Genomic DNA, 18,584 nt, shown 5'->3' on the forward strand with positions numbered 1-18,584 from the left:
GAGAATTACAATCCTCAGGCAGCTCCCTCTATTAACAGCAGGGGAATGCCTCTGCTAAGGTCTGATGGTATTTTTGCTCAGGGGTCAGTACAAGCCCTCCAGGAAGCAGGAGGTAGAGCCAAAGATCAGTATGACTCTAGGCTGGGGAGTTCAGGAGATTAACCTAGTCAGGAGCTTGGTGTCAGGGAAGGGATGTGCCATGCACATGATCAGATAATAAATATTTGTTTAAATTTTTTGAAATCAAAGCACATGGTTTGATATCTTTTTAAATCACTTGGTACCTTCCTTTTAATTCTGTGTTTTTTAAACACTGAAAGAAATGCTCCAATTATAAAATGCTCTGTGTATTGTTAATTATCATCAAGTCTTCTTGAAGTTAGATCATTTCTACTGGGAGGGAAAAAAAAGTGAAAATAATTCAGCCCAAGAGAGACACATCTTCTCTCTTTGGATGGCCTGGTTGAGACATGGCAGGGACTAGACTCAGGTCCTTTTAATCTTGAACATGAAACCCAGTGTTCCTTCCTGGCTGAAACCCTCTATCCCTTGAGTAGCATATCTTGCAGGAATGTGAAAGGAGGATGTTTACCTAAGGGGGATTAGACTACAAGACTGGAGAAGACCAGATCAAACCAGCCTCACCAAGGTCAACCCGAGGGCTGACATTTCTCTGACATTCTCCCTCATTATAATACTAAAAAAATCACGCCCAGTGGTGGTGATTTAACACGTTAATGAGACATGTGATGCATGATAAAGCAAGTTCTGTCCCCTGCCCTTGCACACCCAATTTTCTGTGTCTCTCTCTACCTTTCCCACCTTAGCCTCTTTAAAAAAACATTCTCTGTCCTTTTTCCTTCTGTTACGGGAAACCAGCATGAAGAACCCTTTCTTTGGGCTGTCCCCCTGTGCTGGAGCATAAGCCCCCCGAAAAGTCTTGCCTGGAATTCCCTCTTGGTCCCAGTTAGTTTCTATTGCTTGGAGAGCCCATGGACCCAAGTCGGTAACATGGAGATGCTTTCCCTTCACACCTCTGGCTGGTTCCCTGTCTGGGTAATTCCTCTAACTTGTGTGAATAACTGAAGCCCATGAACTCAGGCAAGGCTGCTGGTAGAGAGGTCAAAGCCCTGTTTGTTCAAGCAAAGTAGGCCATCCCTTCTCAATTCAGTGTCCAATCGATAAATTCATAGCAGAGAAATACATTTGAGGCAGGGTGGAAAACATGGAGGTCATTTTTTAAAAGAGAACAATCAAAGTCTCCACTGAATTGTGACCCAAAGATACATCCCTTGAGCCTCAAGAAAATGGGAGGCTAAAGGCTGCCCTGATGTCCAAAAACACTCACTCTCCCCTCCCTACATTCAACTATTTTTATGTGATACTTCTTTAATCTTCCGTTAAATCGTATTTAGTTTAATTTCTTTTAGATTTATCTCAAAACCATCCAAGAAAAGTTCTGGCTGGATTAACAGTTTGGTGGCTGTGATCAAAATTCATCTGATACATGGAGACACATACTGTACCTGGGATATATTAAAACTCATATTCTTAAACCCACCGTATTGTATCCAATGATGTTTTTCTAAACAATGTAATCTAACTTTTGTCATTTGAGCTCAGTCCCATGTCTTTTTAGAAGTGATTTTCAAATGTTGAGCTTGTCCTGTATCTATAAACGAAGGACATGATTTACGTAAGCAGGAATGTTTTGTTTTCTGATAAAGAAAAAGTGAAAACAAGTAATTTAAGGGAACAAAAAGGTACATTTCTAAGAACCCAATGTAGTTTGAAAAATAATAATGATATCTTTCATAAACTCGTCTGCATCACGGCACCCTATAATTTTCATTCAGTCAGGCCTTATACATACAGCTCAGAGCACGGAGTAATTCTTGCCTCGTGTAAGACTTCCCCCGAGGACGACTCCAGTGACATAGACAATAGACTAATTGCTTGGCTGGTTGCAGCTCAGAGCAAAATCCATAGCAAGATCAATTTTTGCTGCTTATAACTCCCTTTTTGATGTGAGCAGAGGGAAAGTAAAGGCAAGATGATGACAGGTTGACCGAGGCTCCCTGCATGCTTAGAAATTTAATAATTTAAAAATTGTCATTATAAGATAAAAATAGATCTTCTGCATTTTTGAAATATGTATTTTTTTCTTTTGCTGATGAGTGACAAGGCCCGATGATCAAATATACAAAAGGCAGAAAACAATTTCTCTCAAAATATTCCTATAAAAAAATCTGATCTCTGTAAAGTAGTCTGTATTTGTAGTAAATGACCAATATATGGTAATTTGTGTTATAATCATTTCTTCTAGATCATTTTGATAATATCATAATAACCAATTTATAATCCTATGAAAATTACAATGAAATAAGGGTGGGTAATTACTGAAAAATGACTGAGCTTCCCCTTCCCCATTGTCCCTTCCTAGATGATAAAATCTACCCACAAAAAGTCACTTTAACTTTTTTTAAAGGTTTTGTGCTGCCTTAATGTTTGTGAGGGAATGTTCAGTGTGTCAATTATGTCTTGGTTTTGAGGTTTCCTGGAAAAGGGAACCTATGTGACTAATGTGTCACACTGGCCTATTTATTAGCCTAGAAGTCATGCACCACCCTAACTTCTTTCGAGCATCTGAATCCAATGGGAATCTTTGAAGCTCTTCCCCCAACCTATTAAGGGGGCATGATTAATTCAGAATTACAAAACTAACAACGTTAACTAACAACATTTACTGAAATCTGAAGCTTGGTCGGGTTGGTTCTTGTCTAGTAGGATGTGAGATGGGTAAATAAGGGCTTGCTCAGAAGGCCTCAGAATGTGAAGAAAGGTGGCTATTCCCTAGTTCACTGAAATAGTATGTGTTTGGACACTGCAGGTGGTATCAGTGACGGAAGCGGAATGCTGGATGGGATAACCCGTGAAGGGTTTAGAGTGAATATAGTTAGAGTGTTAGGTTAACTGGGCTCAATTTATAGGACAGATCTCTGTATAAATCAAATATAGGACAGATCTCCATGAGAATTAGCTAGTATCACTGATACACGGTCACAGAGGAAACCCAAATCCTCACTTAGGAAAAACTGAAATTCATGCCTTTGGTTAGACAGAGACCAGAAGAAGGGAATATGAGAACCTGAGAAGAAATATATTCCCATTGCTGGGGTCAGGGGAGAGCCACATTTTGCTTATCGGTCCCTCACAATAATTTTTGAAAGCATTTTGGCATTTCTTATGCTCTTGTGGCCAATTTACAGGAATGCTGTATTTTAAAAATCCTTCCTATAATTTGTAGCACAGAGCTGAGCATCTGTAAATTCTTAATTAAGGCTCTTTGAATAAATCGTATTGCACATAGTGCTTCGAGAAAGCTGTGCACACTTGGGGCCCAAAGTCTTGCTGATAGTGTTGACACAGAAGAAACTAACCCCATGAACTAGTAACCTTATTCTACAATCTGGTATGAGAAACCAATAGAATTATTCCTTCTTTCTTACTATACAAAAGAAAACAACAGATATGGAATGGAATAAACTAAACACTACTTATTGCCACTTAAAACAAAAACATTTTTAAAATCTTATATTATTAAATATAATTCAGGAAATCCTAGAGCTGGGCCGAGGATCGAGTCTCCCAGATAGTAGAAAGCTATGGTATCGATTCCAACTGGTGTATCCGACATTTTGTTACACACATTGCTTACACAAGGAGGGGAGAATACAGGCACTCTCCCAGCCATGCCAATGTTGTACATGCTACTGTGAGACTAAATTGTTAGATCTGTTTATTAGGGTATATATTCTACATTTTTAAAAAAGATTTTATTTATTTATTTGACAGAGAGAGATCACAAGTAGGCAGAGAGGCAGGCAGAGAGAGAGAGGAAGGGAAGCAGGCTCCCTGCTGAGCAGAGAGCCTGATGCGGGGCTTGATCGCAGGACCCTGAGACCATGACCCGAGCCGAAGGCAGAGGCTTAACTCACTGAGCCACCCAGGCGCCCCAAGGGTATATATTCTACATTTAAAAATCAACTAATACATGGTGGGTTTTTTTGGCTGTTAACTATTATGGTACATATTAGTTTATCACATATTAGGAAGTTTATGAGTTTATGAGTTTATCACATATTAGGAAGTATATAAGAAAGATATTGTAGGGGCGCCTGGGTGGTTCGGTGGGTTAAAGCCTCTGCCTTCGGCTCAAGTCATGGTCTCAGGGTCCTGGGATCGAGCCCCACATCGGGGGGGGGGGGGGTCTCTGCTCAGCGGGGAGCCTGCTTCCCCCTCTCTCTCTGCCTGCCTCTCTGTCTACTTGTGTTCTCTGTCTGTGAAATAAATAAATAAAATCTTTAAAAAAAAAGAAAAATATCATAGTACTTGGTTGAGTTTAATCACATGTTAGGAAATACATAAGAAAAACATAAAGAAAAATATAAGAAAAAGACATTTAAAACAGTTAACAATATTCTATGGAGTGGATGTTCTAGCAGGAATACGTATTTGGGTTCATAGCTATCCTTGTTCTCCACTGCAGCACTGTCTACTGGTTCTTCCCTTCTACCCCACATGAATTCCCGATTCATCAGGACTTCCAGTCTGGAAAGCCAGACTGCAGGCCTTCTTATGCCATTTCCATCACCTCTACTGCGGTCAGATACCCTGTCCTAACTGGCTCCTCTGTCCCCTAAATTATGTTCCCTTTCCATTGGCCCTTAACAAGCTCTATCATGAAATTTAGTATCCTGCCAAGTCTTACCTGTTCCCTTCCTGTGGCAGAGCTCTGCACGGATGCCCTCTCACGTACTCTATAGGGAATCCTGCTGGAGAAGGTTGGCTTCCCTTGAACTATACCTGCCACCTGCCAGAATCATAGTACTCAACCACAGTCCACGTTCCCGAGGCTGCATCTGCAAGTCTGGAGAACCCAGTCTGCACCCAGTGCTTCTGATCCAGTCCTAAAGTTACTTTAAGCCACTGGGCATTTATTGCCAGTAAGTTTTACCCACTGCAAGTCTCCAGGCATCTTTCTCAACACTGCCTGGTGGAGTTAGAGTAATGACTGTGACCAGTCACTCAACTACAGATCTTTCCTCACAAACGCACATGTAGGTACCTACAATTTCACCAGACTACATTTCAAAGGTGCTGTGAAAAATGGCTGTTAATTTTCCAAATAAAAACATGATTGTTGGTATAATTATAAATATATACATCCTCTAATTTAAAATTCTGATATAGCAACTAAGCTATTGAACTCTCCATGAAAGGTTCACAATTACATGGGAAATTTCATTGAGACTGTATTCTTTTACTTTCCTCTCTAGTTCTGTTCTAAGACCAAAGGAAGTTCCCACATACGATTTTGTTTACTTAAGTTGAGCATTGTATGATCTCCTTTTAAGGGACAGTGCCTGCTGAAACACACTTACTACTGTTCAATTACGTCAACAGACTTTGGCGGTAGCAAGAGTTTCTATAGTCATAAGAAAAAAACCTATTTAACCATAGAGTTGGGACAGGAAATATATGATAACATTGTAAGTATGCTATGCATTTTTAAATTAATGTGAACTGGAGTGTAGCATGATTTATATGAAAAACTCCCAGCCTTGTCCCATTTCTGCTATTCCTTGTACCTATAAATGATGTCCCTGATGATGATTTCCATGTGGTTAGTGGCTAGAAAATATCAAGCTATCCAACCTCTTTAAGGAAGTATTCTCATTTCCACTTGGCACAGTTAATATGTTCCTGTACTCACAAAACCAGCTGACTTTTTATGTCAGAGAATCTATCACTTTCACACTTGTCACTCTCTGCAACCACCTCTTGAAGTTAACAGCTGGTTCTGAAATTTTGTCCAAAAAAAGCCCCCCTTCCCTCACATCCTTCCATCTTGATTACTGTAGCTCACTCAGGCTACTCTTTCTAATCTTTATGGTTTCCCAGATGTCTACTGGTTCTGCCACAATGTTGAAGAACACTTTCGGTGAATCAAGTATTACTTTCCAAGTTTCTGGGAGTGTGTACATACGTGTGCATGCACAGTATTTATGTGATGTTTTCATTTGTGGGATATTCTGTTGTCCTCTAATGCCCATACTTTCTAAGTCCAATGCACCAATATTATGACTGAATTAGTGAACGTTCCTTCAGGGCTTGTTAAGTTCCAGACATTGTGCCAGGTGCTTTCATAGGCTGGATTTCACTGTGGCCAGCAGTAGCAGAGCACAGGGCTAGAAGCAGTATTCTGGTTCTTTTGGATAATCTTGTCATATTATTTAACTCCTTAAGAATTAGGTATGGGTGCAAGGATCATTACTCTACAAAGAGGATAGAGTACTTCAGTCTGGATAGCTTCCCTAACCAAGAACAAATGTGAGGTACTAACAATGGTCTATGAAATTCTGGCTGCCTTTAGAACTTCATGCTATTTTACACATATTGGGTCTACTGTTTGCTAAAGACAATTTCCTCAGGGAGACCTCTATTATCATTATAATTTTGCAAAGGACTTATGTATTGCCCACAGAATAGGTCATGGTAGAATAGTACGTCTTGAGGTATTCCTGGGCCATATACAGGACCTTGTAATGGCGGAAAGACATACTTATAAAAATTTAGAATTTGGACTCAACCTGGTTTTGAATTCCAAGTGGTGGTTCTATGGCCTTAGGCATGCTTGACCACTCTGAGTTTCATTTTTTTTTTTTATGTATAACATGGGAGTAATGATAAAGTGGTATCATACCATCCAAGTGAGATAATGTATGAAAACTACTTCCAATATAAGCTGTCAATAATGTGGTCCATGTAATCAGTAACACATTATTATTTTTGTTACGTCAGACATAAGTGGTCAATAGATCACTTTTGACTCTATTACAATCCCATAATCAAATTGATATTTTATGAAACTTCTTCAAGGAAGAGATGGTGATGAGGAGCAGGAAGGGCTTACTAAGGGAAAAAAAATCAATGCAAACTGGTTTCATTTCTTAATGTCACTAGGTGGGAAAACACAGGGGATTCAATTTATCTGAATTTCCCAAGGCCTGACAGAGCCTCTTTAAGAAGCTCTAAAGGCAGAAATAGAACTTTCTTCAACCTTATATGTGTATACATATGCAAAATCTAGATGGGAACTATTTATAAATATGAACATAGTCAATAAAGGCAAAGTGGATTTAGAATTTTAAGTCTTTATATATTAAATAATTGAAAATTAAAATCCATCATTTTGTGTAATTAAGACATATATTATACTATTGGTAGAAAGGTGGGTTTATAATAGTGTTTAGTGAGATCTATTAAGTCTATTCACAAATTACTAGCCCATAGCATCTAGCACAATTCTTTGCATACATAAGTAATCATAGAAAATCTTAAAATAACAAGAATAACATGGAAAGGAAGAAAAGAAGAAAAAGAGTTTGGAAGATTTTATCTATATGGCACTGATGAATGTCTCTCTGGCAATGTGGAGGAAACTGAACCACTATTTGTGGCACGCCACATTCCTTCCCTCCCAACCCTGTCATTGCCAGTTCATCCATGGGTGAGCAGGACATGAAAGACAACTACCCCAACAAGTAGAAGGAACAAACCTGGGAGAGCTATAGACTCACAGAAGGGAGATCTACAGTATTTACAGGTTGGAAAATAAGAGATTGAAGAGTGACATTTTACTTAAATATGCCATTTAGAATAATACAGAAGTAGAAAAATGGTGAAAAATATATGAAGATTATTAGCTGACTATAAAATTAACATAATCCACAGTGTGATGTGCTTGGGAAAAAAGGAAAGAAAAGTAGATTTTATGCTGCATTATAACATACAGAATTGTAAAGTGTTAATTCTATTGTATTTGGTGCTGGTTAAACCATCCTGTGTTGAGTCAGTCAGTGTCAAACCAACCAGTTGGAAGGCATTGCATGGAAAGAATACAGACTGAGTGGGCTTGAAAACCTGTGGGAAAGAAAAGCACAAAACCTAAAGATATTGAGCCTGGAGACAAGCTGGGAGGAGGAATGATAAATGAGGTTGAAAAGCCGTCATGTGAAAAAAGCAATGAGTTTATCTTTGTGATGCAAGTCCAGAAAAAGGATAAAGGTGTGGAAGCTATACTTATGAAAAGTTAAATTAATTTTAGAGGTGAGAGATAATATAATGGGTTTCATGGAGATATAGTGAATTTTTCAATACTAGACATTGTTGAGAGAAGGCTATAAAGAAAACTCAAGTGTCCATCTGTTGGGGTTGAAACTAATGACCTTTTTATGTATTGTATAGACCTGAGTCTCTATGACTTAGTGGACTTCCTATCTCGTTGTATACTTTGTGCTAAAAGGTACTCACACACATTATGGTTACAACATGCAAAAATGTAAACCTATTAACAAAAATACGAGGAAATACTGAACCTAAGATAAGAAATTATGCATGATTTTTTTGTTTTCATTTTATTTATTTATTTATTTTAAGATTTTATTGCGGGGCTGGATTCCAGGCTGCTGGGATCATGACCTGAGCTGAAGGCAGAGGTTTAAGCAACTGAGCCACCTAGGCATCCCTGTCATTTTCTTTCAATACTATTACTGTAATGTTTTTGCCAAATTATTATATTTTTAAAATCTATATTTATATTGAAGCATCTGAACTGATATATCGATCTGGTAGCAATACTTTTAAGACATTACAGCAAAGAAAGTATAGACAGAGACATGAAAATAGCAATCCTAATATCATTTCTGGAAATTTTATTGAAGCTCTAAGTGGATTTAATGAAGTGGAATGAGTGATAGAGAACCAATGCATAATTTTGCGTACCACTAAATAATATTACCATGGCATATCATGTTTATAAGGACTCAGAGGTCAGATAATTCAGTTTTCTTAACTCCGGTCTGTGGCTTGTTATAGATTCATGCTGAGGTTGTTATTAGTACATTATGGAAAGAAGAAAAGAAATGAGGGCAATGTGATGCATTTCTCATAATGTGAAATGTAGTCACTTTTTAAAGTGTGAAACTACCAATTCTTTAATGAAATGTTAGTGAAGATAGGTACTATTCATTTTTTTTTCTTTTTATCAGTAGGTGACTCTGTGTCCACTTTTCCATTTTTAATTTTTTAAAAGGCTTGATTGATTGATTGATTGATTGAAAGAGAATGTCCACAAAGTGGGGGCAGAGGGAGAGAAAGAGAATCTCAAACAGACCCATGCTGAGTATGGAGCATGATATAGGGATCAATCCCATGACCCTGAGATCATGACCTGAGATGAAATCAAGAGTTGAACACTTAAGTGAGTCACTCAAGCACCCCCATTTTTTAATTTAAAAAATGATATGGGTATGTGAACCCCGAAAGTTTAATACTCATTTAAGTGGCAATATCTCCCCAACCTGAATTCTTAATTTTATACTTTTTTTAATATAAGAAAAACATAATTTCCAGAAGTCTGTGGACATTTCTTAAGCAACCTGAATGAATCAGTAACTTGAATCAAATCATGATTCACATTAGGAACACCTCAGATTCCACCTCTGCCTCAATTGGCAGGTATGTTAAGCGGAACACTTTGCAATGTAGATTGGCCTTTATCAGAAGTGATTTACTATGGAGACATTAATGACTAGGCATAAAACCAAAGCAGCATTCAGTTCAGAAAAAAGAAAAATAGTCCATGGGAAGGAATATATCACCATTGTAGAGATGCATGTCTCCCTGATTTTCATGAATTCCATGAGATTCAATTCAGGGAGCTGGGAATCTTAAACAACAAATCATTGAAGCAATTTGAAATTGGACTGTCTGGGTTCGATGGTGGGTTCTCAGTGGTAAATTACAATGATAAAAGTGAATCTGTAGCTTTTTAGATTTGTATGATCAAAAGACATTTTCTAAAATATAAGGCTAAGGGATGAGTAGAAATCAATGGAAGCAAAAATTAGAACAATTTACTCCATGTTCCTGGCAAGTTCTCTTCCCCTCTATGTCCTCCAACCTAAACAAGACACTGTTCACAGCTAGACTGAATGGGAGGCCCACAGATTTCAGATTTCTGTGGGGCTCCCATGAGACCACTACTCTCCGCCCCTTCCCCACTGCCCCTGGATTCTCCCTATCCTCCATGCCACAAGCTTCCTATGATTGTTTAGTCCCAAGGAAGAGGCATTAATTAGGATTGCTTACCTTCTTTCCCTAATTGACTGCCAGGACTATCTCCCCCACACTTTGCAGCTCTTCCATCATGACCAGAAGTCCATGGCCTCCTGACATCCCTCTTCTCCAGGACAAATTTCTCCACGTTTTCCTGGACATCTTCTAGTCTGACCTCTTAGTACTCAATGAGCCATAAACTCTTCCTTTGCATCCATCATCAGTAAAATCTTTTATATTACCAACCTCTTTTGTGAATTTTCTGAATACTTTCTTAAAGGTTAGTTCATTTCTTAAACTAGATGCTTATCCTGTGAGAATATATCTTTCCATTTTGGGCCCAGACTTCACCAAATATTCAATCCAGTCTTTCTTCTGAGCCCTTTAACTTTACTCCTTAAAAACAAACAAGCAAACAAATCCAGCTTCTTTCGGGTACCTTCCCTTAGATTACAGCACCTAACACCTTTCCTGTATCTACTGCTCTGCTTCCTTCCTTTGATAAAGATTTTAGCCTTGGCTTATTCTCTATAGTTACAACTATGAGTAGACTTTCCATATTGCCTGGAAATGTTGCTCCTTTTCCCTGCCCAATTGCCACCTCCACATATGAAGGCTATTTAATACCATCTCCTTTCTCCTCCAATCATCTATACCTCCTCCCTAGTCCTCTCTCACAGTTACTGATTTGCTTTTTATGTGACTGAAATAATACAAATCAGAATAAAAGAACATTCTCATTTTCCCATCACCAAGTCTATCAAACCAGAGGCATCTACATCTATGTAATTTGCTCTCTTTCCCATGATAGTAGGTAAATTGTCAGAATCACTACCTCAGGCTGCAGCCATCACACAGCCACAGGTTCCCACCCCTGCTTGCCTCCAGGATTTTGTTCTTGCAGTTATTCCATTTTTCCATTGATTTCCTCTTCTTGGGGCACCTGAGTGGCACCTGGGTGGCACCTGAGTGAAAGTTAAGTGTCTGACTCTTCGTTTCAGCTCAGGTCATGATCTCAGGGTCCTGCGAGCTTGCACTCAGTGGAGAGTCTGCTTGAGATTTTCTCTCTCCCTCCCCCTCTGCTCCCTCTGGTGCTTTCTCTCTCTCAAATAAATGAATGAATAAATCTTTAAAAAAAAAATTTCCTCCTCCCTATGAGATCATTCCTGTCAGCTTACAAAGAAACATACTATAATATCTCTAACTCAAAAGATTAAAAAGAAAAACAAATATCCTGAACTGTATATCCCCATCCAGCTACTTGGACATTTTCTACTTCCACTTTATTAGCAGAACTTCAAATTTGCTATTTCCTTTTCCTTTTCCTTTACCATTTAAGCCACTGTAATTCTGTGCTCACTTCGGCAGCACATATCCTGTCACTGTAATCTTATTTCCACCTCCACCGCTCTACCGAAACAACTCCTGTCAGTAAACTCCATGGGGACACACACACCCTCCATGCCGAAATGCATGCCTCAGTTCACTATCCTCCTACCTTACTTTTCCTGGCTTCTCAGACTCTGCTGGGTGGGGCGCCTGGTCATGAGATATATGTGTGGAGTGTCTAGGAACCCCGTGATCAACTCCTTCTCTTCTCTAAGCACACTCACTCACTCAGTAGATGATCTCATCCACTGTCCCACCCTTAAATAGCATCTAGAGGCAGGTATTCGTCAAATTTATAACTAGCCTAATACACCTCCCAAGAAATCCAGCTTTATATATGCAACTACCAGACAACATCATCTTTGGATGACTAATAGGTCCTTCTAATTTGAAACATTCAGCATTGAACTCCCCCTCACCCCACTCTCCAGCCGCCCAACTTTTCCAGCAGTTTTACTGACTTTTTGGCAAGAAGTTCTGAAAGCCTGTAGCAACAATTAATTTTACTAGTCAAAAAAAGGAATTCAAATAGGAAAAAAAGTTTTTTGAAGATGACATAAAATAGGTGCAACTTTTTTTTGTGGTTTATATATTGTAACTTAGTGTTGACAGCACATTCCAACTTCTCCCATTCTTAAATCTCTTTAGTCAGAGGTTTATATCTTTAAAAGCCCTGTCCTAGGGGCGCCTGGGTGGCTCAGTGGGTTAAGCCGCTGCCTTTGGCTCAGGTCATGATCTCAGGGTCCTGGGATCGAGCCCCGCATCGGGCTCTCTGCTCGGCAGGGAGCCTGCTTCCTCCTCTCTCTCTACCTGCCTCTCTGCCTGCTTGTGATCTCTCTCTGTTAAATAAATAAATAAAAATCTTTAAAAAAAAAAAAAAAAAGCCCTGTCCTAAAAGAAAAAGATATGTGCTTACCGACAATGATACAACTATTGCTAGAAGCTCACAAGTCAAGATTTGCTGCAGCAAATATGAGTGCTTCCCTAGGCCAAAAGCAACAGTAGCTATGTTAACAAAAGTGAAATCACAAGCATGGAGACAGCAGTAACCACACTTAACTGGGCTGTCTGGAACCTCTTATTCCTGACCTTTCATTAAATTACTTGAAAAGAACTTATAAATGTAGATTATCTCCAATTTTTCTAAATTAACAAATCAGTGAACTGCCATTAAAGCAGAATGCCTTCATAGCTCATACAATTTCCAATGGGCATCTAAGAGTAGTCAGGTTTTTTTGTTTGTTTTTTCAAGTTAACTTTAGGAAACTAGAGTCAAGTTTAGAAGTCAATCCAAAGTAAGAGGCAATGATCCTGTAATTAAGGCAAAATTCAATACAATTTCCTGACTGTATTGATATTCCCACAACAGCCTACTTGAAAATGCAGTTAACAGCTAATTGTCTCTCAGTATCCTTTTCCCTTCTTTCACACTGAGAGAACTTATGTGGACATATGGGTGCTTAGCACAAATTCATCTTTTCTTAGAGCCAAGCATGACCAGCTAAGTTCTACTAATGTGATGCGGGCAGAAGTGATGTGTGCCATCCTGAATCTTGCCCTTAAAATAATTGTGAGTCCTTCTCTAACCCCCTTCTCCCTCCTCCAAGCTGGGAGATTATCAGAACATCTTCAACCCACAAGTAGACACTACATGTGGAGGATGATGGAACTGCCTACCAACCCAAGACAGCTTAGCTCCCATGGACTGTGACACGAGGCAGAGAAACAAACAACTGACTTAGTTCACTGAACTTTGGGGTTTTGTTGTTATAGAAGCTAAGTCTGTTCTCTAATTTGGATAGTTTGATATAAATACTTAACACAGAAAGAATACAAAACAATAAAATAAATTGCAAGAATACACGATATTCATATAAAGTAATATCAGATGTTAATTTAAAATTACATTTATATGTAGTTTAGTAGAGTGGAAAAATAATCATGTAACAGGTTAGTGAAACTATTTAGGTCATAGAAATATTCAGGAAGAATGATCTCAAGTATATAAAAGTGCTTTGAAAAGTGTCTGGAAGGAAATATGCTAAAAGAAAATACCTGAGTTTATCTCTGAAATTAGTATTATGGGTGCTTTTTACCTCTACATCTTTAAAACTTTTCCTGTGCTTCCCAGTTAACAATTTAGCACAAATTCAGTTTTTCTTAGAGCCAAGCATGACCAACTAAGTTCCACTAAGGTGATATGGGCAGAAGTGATATTAGTTATTATTTTTATAACCTCCAAGAAATTATACCAAACAGTAATATGCATAACTGTCCCTGCACTAGTGTTTTTTTTGTACCAAGTATGCATGAATAGAAGAGATGGCCCCTGCAATGAAGTTTCTACCCACACCTTTTAGTGGCATATACACTGCTAACCTCCTAACTTAACCCAACCAATGTATCTACTTGTATTTTTTTTTTACTTCTGAATCTCCGAGGATGTAAAAGTACATGAAAAGATCTACTGGGGTCAGGAATAATCCCATAGGATAACCTACACATACCTATGGTTTCCTATAGTTCAGATAAATGTGACATCTAAATAAATAATGTCTGGCAGCTAAGGAAATAATTAAGAATAATTCCTATCAATCTCTTAAAGACAGAATGCCTTATAGCATTATGTTTTACCAGTTTAAAAGTACAAATAAAACAGTATACCTGCCATTTGCAATATTTTTTACATGGAGGGCAGTTACTTTCCCAAATCCTCTGGACAGCCTCACTCTCTCTCTCTATCCCAGTCAGAGCATTCCTTGAAAAACCAAACCCGTAGCTCTCCTCTCTCACTTACCTCTTTCTTTCCATTTGTGTTCTTACTCTTAAGTGAAAACTGGATATTTCTGATGAAAATCGTTCATCTTTCCATCATAAGTCCTATCTTTTTCATCTCTTTGTTCCTACAACACGAAATCCCAAGAAACAGTTTGCCATGATAGAAAATTATTTTCAGGCCTTGGTGCTGCTAGTGAGTTTCATGTTTTACCTCATTCAATCTCAGGTACTGAATAGCTCCATCATTCAATCTTAGCCCCATCAAATTCTCTTTTCCTGATGCCCTAATTAATTATATCAATCAACACAAATTCACAGTGAAAGGCTTTTTATCCTATATAGCATCTGATCATCAATAGTGCTATAGCATGTTGAGAATGATTCTGAGGTTTCACCCTTGGCACAAGAGGGTTATAAAATGGTACGAGAGAAATCTGTCATAATCTTAGGTAAGAATGTTGGTCAAATGGCTTCAATTACTGATCCAGACAAAACTTTTATAATGGTTATAAATATTAGCAAATAAAATACTCCTAAGTAACAAAGACTTTCATGTACAAATTTTTTTTTCATTTACTTTGGACTCATAATATGAAAATAAACAATTTTCTCTCAAATCCAAGTCTTTACTGTAACACATCCTCTGTATGTATTTTTAGTTTATATCCAGGAAACAATTCAAATTTCTATCATATAATAAAGTATGGCTATTATCTAGTTTGTGGTTCTTTTTCAATTGTATATGAGAAATATGCACTACCCATTTACCAAGTTAAATAAATAAAAACCCATATACCAATTTACGCTCTTCTCTGTGCTATAACAATGGTATCTCTAATGCTTGTATAAAAGCAGTCAAATATGTCAGAGCTAAAATGTTCTCTTTTGTTGAACAGCAAATGATATGGGAGGGGAACGAAGAAAGAGGGTATAGTACCTATGTTGAGTCTCAGGTGGAGAGATAATGTAAGTCAGCCAGCTGCTTTTATAATAGCAGAGTGACATGGATAAATGGGAGGAAAATGCAGGGATAATAAAAGATATTCTCTCCTTTGCTCCCTTAAGTCAAACTGTTCTATGAACTATCAGAACACCTTGCTAATTACTAGCTACACCTGCTTAAATCCATAAAACTATTAGGGCAAAAACATGCCCTTTTACATTTTTGAAATGTTGGTTTTTAAACTCCTTCAGGTAAGGGGCTTAGACAAATTTTTATAATATGCTAATGTTACTATTAACTCAAAATATGAGTACCTGATGTATTCTTAAGGTAATGAGGTCTATTTATAATTTTCTGTTAACTATCTTATCCTTTCTTGCTAACATAGCATGCCTGACAATCGACAGAGAGAGAGCTTGTCATGCTGAAGATAAGAACCTGAATATCACAATAAAGTCATATAAACACCACTCGAAAGTATTTTTTAAAAGAAGAAATCTGGGGCGCCTGGGTGGCTCAGTGGGTTAAGCCGCTGCCTTCGGCTCAGGTCATGATCCCAGGTCCTGGGTTCGAGCCCCGCATCGGGCTTTCTGCTCAGCAGGGAGCCTGCTTCCTCCTCTCTCTCTGCCTGCCTCTCTGCCTACTTGTGATTTCTCTCTGTCAAATAAATAAATAAAAATCTTTAAAATTAAAAAAAAATAAAAAAGAAGAAATCTAAGAAAGTTCTATTTTGTTAATATATTAGATTGCAGTGCTTATTAAAAATGTAAAACATCATGTGAAAAAAAACCCCTAAGAAGCATGTTTCAATACCATACTTCCTACAAAGCAAGTTACGGTTCTCAAATTCTGAAGTTCTGAATTCGAATTCTACAGTTCTGAAATTTTAGGCACTTCATATATGATGAATACATTAAAATAAGAATGGCAATAGTACAGCACACAGAGGGGAGGCCTGCCATAATACCAGTAATCTGGAATAGTAATACAAATGCCTTCAGCACACTGTTGAGATCTAGGAAAATGAAGAAAAAGTGTGCTCTGACTTTTAGGAGGAAGGGGAGGGCAAGGTAGAGTAACTCTCAACTTTGATGAAAGATTATAAACATCAAAAAAATGTGTTGTAAATTTATGAGCAATTATTAGAAAACTGTAAATAAGATACATAACTTCAGAATCTTTAGAGGGAAAAACCAGAATAAATTGTTCAATTTTTTAAAAGGCAAAAAGAAGCAACAAAAAAGGATAATGAATATAAAAAACAAATGCAAGGAATGCCTACAAAGTGTTCGCAATCACAATAAAGGTGAATAAATAAAATAAGTTTATATGATTTCTCAGTCTGGGTAAATATCCCTACATGGTCTGTTAGAGTAATACTCAGCAAAATGGCAAATACAAGTTGGAAACAAAGGGACAGATAAAAGTTTACCAGGTACGTGCTAATAAAAAGAAAGCAGTTTTGGCAATCTAAATATCAAATCAAATCAAAGAGAAAGACCATTAGAGTAAACAAATTGTTTTATAAAAAGCAAGGTGAAATGGGGTAACCATAAATGGGATGGTTGATCTTATACTCTCCTATCAACAAGAGACAGACCAAATTGAGAGAAAAATAATCAAGAGAATGCTCATATGTCCCAGTTTGATTGATGGTCCCAGTTGATGACTATGCTTCCTAAGTAGTTATCAATAGCGTCCCCTTTCCTACTAAAATGTTCCAAGTTGGACATAAATTATTACTAATTAAGGACAGAGTGGGCTCCAGTAATACAATCAATAGATTTATTCCTGTCTTCCTCTCTCTCTCTTCCTTGATAATATCACCATCAACAACCGCCATGTTGGTCTGTCTATCTGCAGCCCTGCTCTATTAGATACTTGTAAAAGGGCTCCTTCTCCTCACTGAGTTTATAGTTTCATTATCCTCTCCTCAGAGATCAATGCTCTGGAATTGATCTGAAGTAATCGAAATTAATCTAAAGTAGCCCCTGCCGTTACTTGCCCCCCATCACATATCCCTGTTACACTTCTCTCGGAGCATTTATCATCACCGGATATCATCCTATTGATGTAGGTTTGTACCTCTTTAGCCTTCCCTCGTCCTCCTAGAACGCCAGCTCCAGCAGCTCAGGGGCCTTGGTGCCTCTTCTCTCTGCTGTATTTTAAGTGTTCTGCTACCCAAAGGTGCTCAGTTGGAAAAATGTACATATTTTTGCTGTTGAGATTAATCACCATGGGAAGAATACCTATTCAAATTTATAGAATGGGATTAAAGCAGTGTTTAAGGGGAAAACTTTAATAGTTCAATACCTACAGAAGAAGCTAGAAACCAGACAAAAATCGACACCTAAAGATGTCTAAATCCAGACAGTTTTCAAGGTGAGGTTCATATAGGAACAGATACTCCCTATCTGAAATTAACTGCTCCAAATCACCAAAAAAGGTAGTGTCTTAGCGTGATAGCAGTTTTAAAAACAGATGAAGAGTAGTGAGAACAATAGCACGATATAAATTAGATAAATAATTCTAAGAATCTTAGTACCATATTGGCATATGAAGTTCAGTTATACATTAGGAGAGCAAAATAGTGGTGAAGCAGGTTTTTTCCAAGAATACCATAACAGTATAGTTAACAGAACAGTTAACAACAATATATACAGGGGTGCCAGGGTGGCTCAGTGGGTTGAGCCTCTGCGTTTGGCTCAGGTCATGATCTCAGGGTCCTGGGATGGAGCCCCGCATTGGGTTCTCTGCTCAGCAGGGAGCCTGCTTCCCCCCATCTCTCTGCCTACTTATCATCTCTCTCTCTCTCTCTCTGTCAAATGAATAAATAAAATCTTAAAAAAAACCCAGTATATACATGGATAGATTGAAATAGTATTAATAAATTAAAAGAAGAAGCCTTTCAGTGGTAATAATGGTGATGATTTTTCAACTCTTAAAAAACTACTTGATAAAATATAACACCAATTCCTGACATAAGCTCTCTATGAATATGAGAAACTTCCTATGAAAAGGTCTATGTATAAAAAATCAACAGTAAACATTTTTACTGATGAAACATGAGAAAAATTCCCAATGCAATCAAGAAAATGTAAAAGATGCCCATTACTATTACTACTACTCAAAATTAAAGTGGAAATTCTATCCAAGACAATTAGAAAAGGGGGGAAAACATTTTTTAAATATGTTTGCAGGTAATATGGTTGGTAAAAAAAAAAAAAATCCAAGATAATCAACTATGAAACAATTAGAACTAATAGAGTAAAATCGGTATTTAAAAATTCAA

The 18,584-nt window shown here is 37.7% G+C and overlaps 1 protein-coding gene across 2 annotated transcripts in view; it reads right to left on the reverse strand.

Annotated features, from left to right (window-relative positions):
* The window catches only part of DTNA (dystrobrevin alpha), a 369,466-nt gene that overhangs the window by 305,733 nt on the left and 45,149 nt on the right, over positions 1-18,584 (reverse strand). The window lies entirely within an intron of this gene.

Source organism: Lutra lutra, chromosome 12, assembly GCF_902655055.1.
Source record: "Lutra lutra chromosome 12, mLutLut1.2, whole genome shotgun sequence".
Lineage (NCBI taxonomy): Eukaryota > Metazoa > Chordata > Mammalia > Carnivora > Mustelidae > Lutra > Lutra lutra.